The sequence below is a fragment of the Nuphar pumila genome, chromosome 10 (assembly GCF_984573655.1).
Source record: "Nuphar pumila chromosome 10, dmNupPumi1.hap1.1, whole genome shotgun sequence".
NCBI classification, from domain to species: domain Eukaryota; kingdom Viridiplantae; phylum Streptophyta; class Magnoliopsida; order Nymphaeales; family Nymphaeaceae; genus Nuphar; species Nuphar pumila.
The window spans coordinates 6857946-6865207 of NC_143258.1; the positions used below are offsets into that span (position 1 = coordinate 6857946).

The window sequence follows — 7262 nt, forward strand, 5'->3', positions numbered from 1 at the left end:
CGTTTCATACCCTTCATCCCCGGTCCAAACGGGGCAAGGCGGGGCCTCGCTTTCCCCGTTCCACTGCCATCCCTACACACATCAAGTATCAACAGGAAGTCAGCCAATGTACGGTCAGTGATGGGGTTAGAGTATTAAAGGCAGCCTTTTTATGTTTCTCTTCAGCACTTCAAAGTCCCGGACGGTACTAATGGCTAGGGGTGTTCATGGGTGGGACCTTTACTGGACCTGGCAGGACTGAACCTGGATCCAATTCCAAAGTACTGGTACCAGGGGTCGAGTCTGCATCACCAGACCCATTAAAGGCAAAACCATATCCAGGTCCTATAAGCAAGTACACTACAACAAAACATACTTTTCGTGACAAACTTTTCCGTGACTATAGGCCCCAAGGTTTGTCACTAAAAACCCCAAGAACCGTCACTATGTATTTTAGTGACAGGTCAACCCATCATTAAATAAAATCTCTAGTGACGGTTACTTTCATCACAGCAGGATACCTACAATGACGGCTTTGGTTGTAACTATAAGTCTTTACTTTGAAAAAAAAAACACTAATCAATAGTGATGGTTGAAACTGTCACTAATAGTCTTTTTTTTAAAATTCAATTTTACTTATATATTTTATAATTATGTTAAAATATATTTATAGTTTTTGTATTTACATAAATATCTAGTTAAATATATTTACACAAATAGCGTGCATGTTCACACGCACAGACCCATGAGGACTTTAATCTTAAAAGAAAATGAATTGATCAATGTTACACATATGGACACATGCGTGCCCAAACTCACGCACACACCACAAAAAAAAACCAGTTTTATTCCAATGCTTACAAACTCATTCTAATGAAGCCTGATGGTTGCTGATACATGCACAAGTTCCTTGCTGCTGTGGAACCAATCAGGTCGGTGGGGATCAACATATCCGAATGCGACGACGATGAATCCTGCAAGATGATACCGTTGTTGAGGTAGCCATTGTTCTATTGGAAACCAGATGTTAAGGAGAAGTCAATGGTCACAGGGCTTCAACGTCAGAGTGGTTGAGGAAAGTAGATGCACTATGACTGATCTGCTCATGTCAAAGTTTGTTACAACATTCAGACCTCTGAATTTAATAGTTTTTTTTTTATAATAAAGCCTCAACTGCTTCTTCCTGGGTACCTTTTGGATGAATTTTTAAAAGTAAAAATAATAATAATAATAAGATGCCATTTGCAGTCAGAAAACAATGAAATTTATAGATGTCTCTACCGTTGATGGATATAAAAACAAATAAATCTGTACTATTTGGTAAGATTCCACTCTATATGAGAGACTTTGGCAATTCAATTGATCAGAAGGTGTCTCTCTTTGAGTGGCAAAGGTCATACTTGAGCTACATTACATGTGTACAGATGAGACCTTTTCGAAACACACATTCATAAATACCACTTGCTTACTGGTTTCTTGGGGTACTCCCTTGTGCCAAATATGGTAGATCTGATTCTGACATTTGTACTGACCATGTCAATCTGTAAAGAGAAATGCAGACATCATCAGCTGATGTGTGATCAACATATGAATAAGTTTGTACATTTAAACTCTAATTGGTCCAGCATGAATCTTCAGACAATTAAAGTTTCATTACCGCTTGCAGATGTAGGTTCACTTGAAAAAGCTCCACAAGAATCTCTAATACCACTGAAGAACCACTTGAAAAAGGTCCAGAACAAGCTTATAACCAGATATTTGCGAAGGCACTGAACTTGTTTCCTGCAACCAAATGGATCAAAGTCAAATATATATATATTATTAGGAGAATATGACAAAGAAGAAGATTTTACTGACAAATTGGAAAATGAATTTGATTAGCATGTGGTCCACATTTGTTTGAGGTCTGCTTTCTAGTAAAGAGACATTGAATAGATCGAGTGAGGTTCAGAGTTTGATCATAAAAGTCCAAAAGAAAACAAAACACTTCTGAATAACATTAGAAGCAATACCTTTGTCAAATTAATGTCGCTTAAAGCAAACACAACTAAAGCTTTAAAAAGCATTCCAAGACCCCTTCCAAAGTAAATACAATACTTGTCTATCATGGAAAAGAAAAAAACATCATAATTAGGACAATCAAAGAAATATTGATTGATGGATAATACAATGAGACATTTACCTTAAAAGGTCTATCTGTTCTAGGAATTATAGGTTCTCGGGCAAGTATTAGAAAGTGAGTTAATGTTATTCAAATCATCTTGTAAAGAGCTAAATGATTAAGATCAAGTCCATATAAGTCATAGGCTATTCAAAAAATAAACCAAAATGAATCATAACTCGTGGATGAGTGAATACAGCTGAAACAGGAAAGGCACACTAATCATCCGAAATACAAGAGCACATGGCCATTCTGGTCATGCTCGTGAGCTATCTAACAATTATATTTACAAATCTGTGTGATTGACACTCAAGTTGCATGATGAGTACATACAGTAAATTGAACGTTGCCTGAATACGAAGATAAAGCCTGCAAGTGCAGAAGTCCTCAAGACCCAAGCAAATGGGTGCATATCCCTGCTCAAAAGCATATCACAATAAGAGTGAATGACCATGATATGCAGAAAAATGCAAGCATGTTTTGTCATCTAACAAATCAAACTTCATGACCCAAAGGTAGATCAAGAGAAAGGAAAAGAAAATCAATCTGTCATCATTCTGCCATCACAAAATTCAAATTGGAAACTACTTGGCAACTTAGTACATCAAATTGAAAACTCACCATGCAAATGGTTGCGAACACTATCATTTGGTAAAAACTCGAAGACTAACAATGAAAACTTAGTACATCAAATATGTACCTATTTATTAAGGAATTCTTAGGATATAGCATAGTTGTCAATGCCAATATATATAAATTATCAACAAAGCACCAAATTCATGAAGTTCATCCATTATAAGAAAACTAACACTAAGAACTAGATTTAAAAGAAAAGACAAACACAAATTTCACGAAACAATACACTAAAAGATAAAAATCTAGAAACATTTATTCAGGAAAACATTATTCACAACAAAACCAGCATGAAACTGAAATAAGACATCCATCAAAAATCAGAATCTAAAATGAAAATCCATATCAAACTTAATTGAAAATTAGCAATGAAGAGACTACACAATATCTATATTGCCCTAGAAAGTCAACCCATCATCACGTGGAAGTAATCAATACAAAAGATTAAATAAGAAAACATGAGACTCGCCTTTGAAGTTAGCTCCATCTAGCACCCTCATATGAGAGCCACTCAGTTGTATCAAGCTAGAACACCAACGGCATCAACAATCTGCAAAAGAAACAACCCAATGAAAGCTCAAAAAATAATGCATAAAGATGAATCCAACAAGACTCACAAAAAATAAGTTACACAATAACTACAACCTAAATACATGCAACAACAAAGAGAAAAAGAAAAATAGACAACAGATGATAGATCAATCACCTTTACAAAAACAATGGTAATCATCAACCAAAAGATACATCCACGAATCAACCACACAATGAAAAGAAAAAAGGAGATCAGAACAAGCAAGCACCAAGCAATAAACCAACAGGGAAAGCTTAAACTAAACAAATAAACAGGGCAAAAACCACACTTCACAGGACAGCCCGTGTAGCAACAGGAATGAGTTAAATAATCTCTCACCAAGCACATATACATGTTGAACAACACAATCAAATATCAAAATCATGTGCACAAAAATAAAAGTGCCAGAAGAAACTAAAAAAATGATGGAAACACACCTGATCTGGTAGAAAATGGAGTTGTTTTTCCTCCTTTCACCATCTTTTAAAGGTTTTACATGGTAAGCATAGAAGCACACAAAAAACATGTGTAGACCAAAGGGACTCTCGACTGGTTCTTCTTCCATGCTGTAGACTAAACAATAGCAGATATTAGAAGAAACCATACTACAAAAAAAAAAAAACTTACAAACATACTGTGTCATAGGCACTGAGGCAAACCTGCTTTCCCTCTATTGACTCGCATCTTCCCGTAAGCCCCAAAAAATGGCATAAAAAAACGTTCTCTTTACTATCTCCTTCTATTGCATGGCTACATCAGTAAGATCCGACCAGGCACATATAGAGAGTAAATGATAAAACCAAATATTAGACACATGCATCTTCCAACAAAACCTAAAAAAACAGGAAGAGAGAAAGAATTTTGAGAAACACCATCCTAACCCTACCACGTCGTCGATCAAAGATTCAAAGTACAAGTTCACCAGAGGAGAAGAATCATGATCCCAAAGAAATTAAGAAAGAAACTCCCACGACGAAAGAAGATTTCGTATCGATTGAATCCCTCCCTAATTGCCGAAATTTCAATCACAATAGCAACTCGATTGCTACCGCGAACAAAAGAAACTCCTCTCTCTTCATTGAGATCCAAAAATTAGATGAATCAATTTCTTTGGAATCTGCCGTAGTTAAGACAGCAAGAATCGGAGGCATACCTTTGCCGTCGATATGATCATCACGGCGACGAGTTGGCCCTTGATCTCTCCCTTTCGAGCCCTAGCGGAGCAGGTGTGACTGAAATGCCCTCTCCCGACCTCCTTCCTGAAATCGTACTTCACCGCGAAGCTCTTGTCCAGTTGCCAATCCGCCTCGCCGTCGTCCTCTGGGATCGGCCCTTCCGCTTCGTCTTCGCAGGCCCCTGCCGCTTGGCCAAGGACGCCTTGATATGCTTCGCCGGCGATGGAGGAGGAAACGGCCGCCGGAAGAACCCCTGCAGCAACGACGATCTCGCCGGCGATGGCCTCACCCCGGATGGCAGCGAGCTGGCAGGGGGCTGGCCGCCGGGTAAGGGCTGGGCCATGGGCTGGCGGACGACGAGTGCATAGGAGTCGAGCTCCGGACAGCGACGACTCCGGACGTCGGCTGGTCTCCGGCATAGTCGAGAGAGAGAGAGAGAGATTAGGGTTAGGACTCATTGGCTTTTTTATTTTATTTTTTTGTGTGAATGGGCTCTGTAGCGATGGTTGGGTTCGGGTTGGACCGTAAGAAGGTTTGTTGGACCAAACGAGGAGTCGCACACTTTTTCTACATTTTAGTGACGGTTCTGACCGTCACTAAAACTAGAAATCAACAGAGACGATGTGTACACTGTCACTGTTTCTTATTTTTCTTGTAGTAGTGATAATAACTTTTTTTTATTATGTATTTTACATAAAAAAATTGAGGATCTTAATAAGAACTTGGGTCGGTAAGGTATCATATGAATTTCACAAACCGTACAGATTAATCGGTCTGTCCCAAATAGTTAACTGGACCTCCTTCTTTATTACCTAACCCGGATCCTAACAGATGTGGTATGGGTCTGAACCGGGTCATACCCGGCTTGTTGATACTAGCAGTGGTTATGGCCTTTTATCATGTGGGAAAGAACCGTATAATTTCCCAATACACAATTTGGGTCTAATCATGAGTTCTAAATTTGTATATGCCAAAATGTCTATTTTCTGCAAAATCTCATTTTTCAAAAACTCGCTAGAATTTAAATTTTTTTTTTATAAATTTTGCATTTTTTGGCAAAATCTTGGAAATAAAAAACAAATTAAAAAGTATTTTATTTTTTATAAGAAGATATTAATAAAAATGATTTAAAAATAAAATACATGGTTTTTTCATGATAAATAGCCATTTAAAACGTAAATATCACGTTCAAATCACGGTCTTTATGTTTTTTCATAAATCTCGCTGTATTTTGAAAATCTTGGGAGAAATTGCCGTTTTAAACTTTCAGGCAATTTCACACGATGTTATCGTGAGATTTATAGTGGCCAAACATATGTCACAAAATAATGAAATGTAGTACAAGGAAGCAAAATTTTTTTTTTTTTTGTTCAAGATAATTGGGGAAAATAACGTCACTCATGAGCTCATTGGTGTAAAAACTCAAGGTCCTCTTTTCATTGTAGCTAGGATCATAGTGACAAATATCGCGAGATTTATGAAAATCTTGCGATAATATCTTGAGATATTGCCTGAAAGTTTAAAACGATAATTTCTTGTGAGATTTTCAAAATATCGTGAGATTTATAGAAAAACATAAATACTATGATTTAAATATAATATTTATGTTTTAAACGGCTATTTATCATGAAAAAAAACCTGTATTTTTATTTTTAAATAATTTGTATTAATATTTTCTTATAAAAAAATATTTTTATATTTTTTAATTTATTTTTTTATTGCCGAGATTTTGCCAAAAAATGTGATATTTATGAAAAAATTTCAATTTCTCACGAGTTTTTGAAAAACGAGATTTTACCCAAAAAAAAAAAGTGTCACTATGGCGAGTACATCCCATTTCAGCCTTGTAGCAAAGGATGCACACCTTTTTGGCAGGAGCAGTTAGTTTCGGTCACCTTCTGTTGGGACGTAAGTTCGAATCCCACTGGTATGGTAGTAGGGGTGTGACTAACCCCAGCTTTATATATCTGTAGAGAAAAAGAATAGGTTGATTCTGGAACAATCATGGTCAGGTCTATTTGGTTCTTGGTCCGAGCTGGACAGGCAAATATGGTTAGACTGGGTTCAAAATCTGTTCACCCCCACCCCATTTTACCTTTTTCACTTAAAATCAAGAAATTTTGCAATTTTCAGTGGATCCAGTACTACAAGGGTTAATATCTTAACTGGATCTAGAACTTCAATTTTAGATCTAATCAGATTCGGATCTAAAACAGGGGCCACACTTTTCATAGAAAAGGATCCGGTGTCCCAACCCATATAAGACCCGTTTGTAACCTTGCAAGAACCATAGGATAGAAAGGTTGCCTCGAGGAAATAATAATTTCAACAAAAGATCTTTAATTACTAACAATTTCTTTCTTCAAGTATTGACCCTTACCCTTGCTATTTAAAATTAAATATAAATTGCAAAAAGACATTTATAAATGACTTCACATTATATGCACCGCTGTGCATGCTGTGCATCTGAGAGCCGTCTATCTCTACATTTCTCGAGATGGGTTAGGTGTTCATCTCAGGAAATGTTAAGATGGATGGCTCTCAAATGCACTGCTGCAGCATGCATCAACTCTGCTTAAATGCATCAAAATAAAGGGCAGATATTTATTTTGGCATCAGACAATTGTGCTTTAGACTTCACGCTGTATGCATGCAGTGTCGCTGCATGGAGGCGACCTGCCTATCAGCCATCCATCTTTGGCATTTCTAAAGGTGAGTGCAGTATCCAACTAGACTAATGTTG

General features: G+C 37.1%; 1 long non-coding RNA gene across 3 annotated transcripts; it reads right to left on the minus strand.

Annotated features, from left to right (window-relative positions):
- Positions 1-640: 640 nt before the first annotated feature.
- LOC149823402 (uncharacterized) lies at positions 641-4937 on the minus strand. 3 transcript variants are annotated; one of them, XR_016435077.1, is made up of 8 exons: positions 4498-4937; positions 4004-4094; positions 3782-3917; positions 3243-3323; positions 2474-2556; positions 1637-1761; positions 1449-1520; positions 641-1078 (listed from the first exon to the last, which is right to left on the minus strand). It is a non-coding gene; the product is annotated as an uncharacterized LOC149823402 (long non-coding RNA). The 3 variants fall into 3 exon arrangements; XR_016435078.1 differs by lacking the exon at positions 641-1078 and adding an exon at positions 1119-1170; XR_016435076.1 differs by lacking the exon at positions 641-1078 and having other exon boundaries at positions 1231-1520.
- Between the last annotated feature and the right edge of the window lie 2325 nt (positions 4938-7262).